Below are 6,273 nucleotides of genomic sequence, written 5' to 3' on the forward strand. Positions count from 1 at the left end.
TCGCCTTCTTGTGACGTCACACGAGTGCGCCGCGTGCCGTCTCTTCCTATTGGTCTCAAGAAGGTTGACGACTTCAAAGATAGGGACTGTGGCGCCCGAGGGCTTCGTTGTGGAGTTAAGTCATGTGGGGAATTCTGGGAGTTGAAGTCCACGCCTCTTAAAGCTGTTGAGCATCACCGGTTTATAGTATTAATAAGCATTTCAATATATTGTAGTGTTTTAATTTTATAATGCTGTGTTAGCGATTCTAAATTTTAATTATTTGGATACAATACCTTGGTATTGTTGAAATGGATATAGTTTTCATTGTTTTTATGCAGTCACTTTCCATGCAGAAATTGGACTACATTAAACGAAGCTAAAATGAATTTTTGCTTATGACTTAATATGCTATATGAACATTTGAACCTGATCGATATATTTTTGGTGAGGAGTAGTTTCTACTATTATAATAGTTGCAAACTGCTACTGTTTTACTAATCCAGTGACTGTGTTTGCACTTAAGTCTATTTATAATTGTGGGATTAAATCAAATGAATCTGAAGAATTGGCGTTATTGTTAAATTTCAAACTTATGGGAAAGATCTTTCCTAGATTTCTACTCTTATATCTATTATCTGAATCTATTACCTGGTGATTAAGATGCCTCAAACTTTATTAAGAATAACTGGCTGGGAACATGAAATATCTGACAATGACTAATTTCTGTTCTGTTTTAAAGGAAATTGTCTTGAAAAGAAGAACCAAAATAACCTTCATTGCCATGGCATTTTTGAAAGCTGTGCAAAAGACAGAAAGTTTAATTCAGCTTTCTTTGGTGTTCCACTGATGTCCCACAGTCATTGTGACTAAGTTGAGAGGGAAGGAATTGAACAGACACTTAATGCATTAAAATCATTCTTAGATTCAAAGAAAACAAGAAGAAAAACAGTCAGATTGAAGAACACTGCTTCTTAGAGAGTGGTATTTTTCAATGGTAGAAAAATAAAGGACCCATGGCCAGAAAACCATACACATGTACAATGCCTTTGAAAATAAAAAGGAAAAATATAAGGAAAGATTAAACCCTTCCCAATCTTTTGCCCTCTCCTTTGTTTGTTTGTTTGTTTTAAAAAAAGGGGGGGGGGCAGATCTCCCATGCACTTTCAGAGTCAAGACAAATTAGGCAGTTTGTGCTTTGTTTCGCATTTCTCCAGACTTGCCATATATTATTATGGTGTTGCTATTGTTGGAAGAAATATCCATCTGGTTCAGTTCAAAGCCGGGAGAAAGACACTGGAAACATGGAGTCTGCATGGAAAGATAGTTCATTTATTGATGAAGCAGAAGCACATGGGTGGTTCTGGGCAGCTGACCACATGGAATTGAAAGTGGAGGGTATTAAACCTTCTCTTTGGGCTTTGAACTTCCTGTTCAAGAACATGTATTCTATTGGCTGTTGTCAGACTCCCATGGTGCCATGTACAAATCCTAGGAGTTTGTCTGAGCTAAGTTTGGTTGACGTTTGGGCTGCTGATGCAACGAAGGCTTGGGTTGGGCAATTCCTATTGTGGCTGAGGGCTAATCTTACCTTTGTTGGATCTTGGGTGAGGGTATTTGTTTATGAATAGAGCTAGCTATCTCTTTACCTCTTAAGTGCTGACATCTACTGAGGGCTATTAAGAAAGGTTGGACTATTAAGAGTGAATCTGCTTCCTGCATGCCTCTCCATTTCTCATTTAGGGAAATATAATATTCTGCCTTTTTAATATTTCTCAAAATATTTCATTCTTCTAGGATAGTATAGAAAGATGCTAACTTTCTATACATTTACACACTTACCAGGGACTCAAACTAAATCTTATGTTGAAAGTACAGGTTAGGACCACAATGACTTTAAAATAATGAACTGTAAGGACTTCTTTTTTTTTTGAAGAATTTTATTGGTTTTTAAACATTTATGGGGAAAGGTAAAAGGGTACATAGAAAATTTTGGCAGCTCCCGTGCTAGTGGTAGAAATCCCTCCAAATCTCACAATTTTTACAATGTTAAAGACAACACATAAAAGATAAGCAAAAACAGAATCTTGTTCTACATTATATCAACCATGTGTTCAATCATCTTTTTTTGTCACTTTCTAGTATATCAACAATTACAATAATATTTCAAATGCATTTATTTTTGTGACCTGTTAGATATTAGCATATATCGCTGTAAGTCTCCACTCTGGTCCGCCGCTAGGGCGGGAACTTGGGATCGTTCTGATTGGTCGAGAGGCGTACCCGATCCCTATAAAAGGGGAATCCTCAGACCACACACTAAGCTGGATCACTATCACTACAAATAAAGAGCTGTTAAGTCACTACTTGTCCGGAGTCTGTTCTCTCGTTGCCTGAAACCAACACTGGCGACGAGGATGGGATCGAGAGACAGATAGGACGAAGAAGCTACCTCCAGAATCCAAGGATTCGATCCAGCCTAGGAATTCGGCGGAGATTCCAGCAGCCATCTCAGCGCGGCAAATTCAAACGCAGACAAGATGGCGATGCACACTCCTCCAGCTCCATTCGACCCCATCGCCGATCATTGGGAATCCTACATGCTCAGGTTCGAGTGTTTCCTCGAGGCAAACGATTACACAGGAGTACCGGACTCTCGAAAGAAGAATATATTCTTGAGTTACTGCGGCCGAGAGGTTTTCAAAATGGCCAGGGACCTCTCAGAGCCAACCCCCATTCAGGCGGTAACATGGACGGCGTTGAAACAGACGTTGCAAACACATTACGCGCCAAAACCTTCCCACCACGTTTGCCGCCAAGGATTCAACACGAGGAACCAGAAGGCGGGAGAATCCATCAACCAGTACGTTGCAGCTCTACGGAAGGCAGCCACACATTGTGGATTCAGGGATCTGGACGAACAAATCCTGGATCGCCTCATATGCGGGTTGAGAGACATCTCTCTACAGAAACGGTTGTTGGCCAAACCCAACTTAAGCCTACAGATTGCACTCGATGAGGCGAGAGCTTCTGAATCGGCGGACAGATCATCCGAGACCATACAACGCGGATACAGCGCGATCCAGACCGGAGCCAGACACGCCAGAGTACATTATGAAGACACCGATCAAGAGGTCGAGGACAGCGAGTTCGAAGACAGCCATCGTATGCGGAGCAGTCACACAAGACCGGTGGGGAAACCCGAATTCCGTTTGCCACCATGTGCAAGTTGCGGAGGGAACCACCCCCGGTCTACCTGTCGTTTCAGAAACGTTGTTTGCTCGCATTGCGACAAACTTGGGCACATCGCACGAGTGTGCCGGAGCGAAGTCCCTGCCTCACGAAGGCAGCCTCCAATGTACCGCCAACAGAAGCCCAACCCAGGAGCTTGGCGAAAAAACAAAGGGCGCCCAGAGAGAGAACCGAGGGAGTTAGCCGAGAGAGAATACACACAAAGAGCTGAAAGGGCGTATTACCAGAGAGCCGAGAGAGAGTATTCCCAGGATACCGATGAGGAGAGAGAGTTGACCCAGAGAGAACCAATGCGAACCTATCTCATAACGATAGGTCAGGTCCGCACCAAGCGGCCTAAAAAGCTGAAAATCACTGTCCTCCTGGAGGACTCCCCTTGCGAGCTGGAAGTTGACACAGGATCGTCCCTGACGATCATTTCATGGTCCGCCATGAAAAAGGCAATCCCTAGCCTTAAGAAGCGCCAACTGCGAACACCAGACATCCTGCTACGTGACTACCAGGGAAACAGGGTTCCCATCGTGGGTCAAGGCACGTTCCGGTTCAAGGACATCATAGCCCAACTGCCTGTGACCGTCGCCAGCGCGCCATTACAGAGCCTCCTGGGACTGGATTGGTTTGAAGCCCTGGGGCTAGAAGTCACCGGAATCAACGCCGTGGAGAACAGCAGCGCTGAACAGATTTTTAAGGAGTTCGAGGATGTGTTCAGCCCTGGTCTTGGTAAGTATGTGGGTAAACCTATATCATTCAATCTAGACCCCCAACGTGGCGCCAATCCGACTCAAACCAAGAAGAGTGCCTTTTGCGCTCCGTCCCAAAATTGATAAGGAAATAGATAAGCTCGTAGAACAAGGGATCCTCGAGCTGGTGGATCATGCGCGCTGGGAAACCCCCATCGTGACCCCAGTTAAACCAGATGGGTCAGTCCGCATCTGCGCGGACTATAAATGCACAATTAATGTCGCCCTACAACAAAGTGCATATCCTGTGCCAGTAGTCCAACACCTATTGCACTCGTTGGGGCCAGGAAAAATATTTGCGAAGTTAGACATGGCACAAGCGTATCAGCAGCTGCCTGTGGATAGCGCCACGGCAGAGGCCCAAACTATAGTGACGCATAGGGGTGCTTTCAAATGCAACCGGCTACAATTCGGTGTAAGCATCGCTCCCGGTCTGTTCCAGAGCGTCATGGAACGGCTTTTGCAGGGAATACCAGGAGTCGTCCCTTATCTTGACGACATCTTGGTGTCAGCTGCAAACGAGGAGCAACTACTAAAAAGAGTTAGAACTGTTTTGGCCAGAATTAGAGAAAAGGGTCTCCGCCTTAAAAAGGAAAAATGCCAAATTAATGTGCCTAGCGTAGAATTCCTGGGGTATAGAATCGATGGATTGGGCATACACCCAACATCGAAGAAAATTAAGGCGATCCAGGACGCCCCCACACCACAAAATCAGACCGAGTTGCAGGCATTCCTCGGGCTTCTTAACTTCTACAGCGTTTTTCTAAGACAGAAAGCCACCGTTGCTGAGCCTTTACATCAACTCCTCGCAAAGAACGCGAAATGGACATGGGGACGCCCCGAGGCAGCAGCTTTCGCCGCAGTCAAGCGCCTGCTCACGACCGACTCGTTACTCGTCCAATACAGCCAAACTCTACCACTGGTATTGACCTGCGATGCATCTCCTTTCGGCGTCGGAGCAGTTCTCAGCCACAGAATGCCAAACGGAAACGAAGCACCCATAGCATTCTACTCAAGGACTTTATCATCGGCTGAAAGAAACTACAGCCAAATGGACAGGGAAGCGTTAGCCGCTGTGGCTGGAGTCAAACGTTTCCACGAGTATCTCTACGGCCGCGATTTCGAACTCATTACGGACCACAAACCACTGCTGGGTCTCTTGGCGGGAAACCGCCCCACACCGGTCTCACTCTCCCCACGCATGACCAGGTGGACTGTTTTCCTGGCTGCGTATTCCTACAAACTGATACATCGACCGGGATCCACACTAGGACACGCAGATGCGCTCAGCCGTTGCCCGCTCCCAGAACTATTAACAGACCCCACCCCCTAGGTACCGGTTTTATTGATTGACTGTTTGGACTCAGGACCGGTTTCTTCTTTGGACGTTGCTAGATTCTCTACTAAGGACAATGTAATTAGACAAGTACAAACTTGGGTATGGAGGGGGTGGCCAAAGGGAAATGTGGCACCCGAATTCAAACTGTTCTGGTCGAAACGCGATGAACTGTCGGTCTTACAAGGTTGTTTATTGTGGGGGGATCGAGTTGTTGTTCCATATGCATTGCGGAGAAATGTTTTAGAAGCGTTACATGTTGGGCATCCGGGGATCGTAAGGATGAAAGCGTTAGCTAGGAGTTACGTTTGGTGGCCAAACATGGACAAAGAGATAGAGGAATGGGTGGCCACTTGTGATCCGTGCCAAGGGTCTAGACCAGCACCCCCTGAAGCGCCCACCACAGAATGGGACAAACCTAAAGCACCCTGGTCGCGAATACACATTGATTTCGCAGGACCAGTCCAGGGACAAACGTTTCTAATAGTTGTGGATGCATACTCCAAATGGTTGGAAGTAGTCCTAATGACTTCAATCACGGCAGAGGCAGTCATTAAGGTACTACGGTGACTTTTCGCCACTCATGGCCTGCCCGACCTCCTGGTCTCCGATAACGGGCCCCAGTTCACGGCCATGCAATTCGAAACATATCTAGCTAGTCAGGGAATTCGGCATGCCCTTGTTGCGCCATTCCATCCGGCCTCGAACGGACAGGCGGAGAGAATGGTGCGATCTGCAAAAGAGGCCCTCGCTAGGATGGGCCCAGGTGATTGGCAAACACGTATTGATCATTACCTTCTAATCCAGCATATTACCCCCAGCGCCACGACAGGTAGGAGCCCCGCTGAACTCATGGGCCGCTGTCTACGGTCTCACCTGGACCGACTTCACCCAAATTACTCTGCCACATCGCCCCCAGACTCGACAAGCAAAATTCGGAGTTTTAGCATAGGGGATTCAGTATAC

Source organism: Natrix helvetica (genome assembly GCF_964273705.1).
Source record: "Natrix helvetica genome assembly, chromosome: 2".
In the NCBI taxonomy this organism is placed as follows: domain Eukaryota; kingdom Metazoa; phylum Chordata; class Lepidosauria; order Squamata; family Natricidae; genus Natrix; species Natrix helvetica.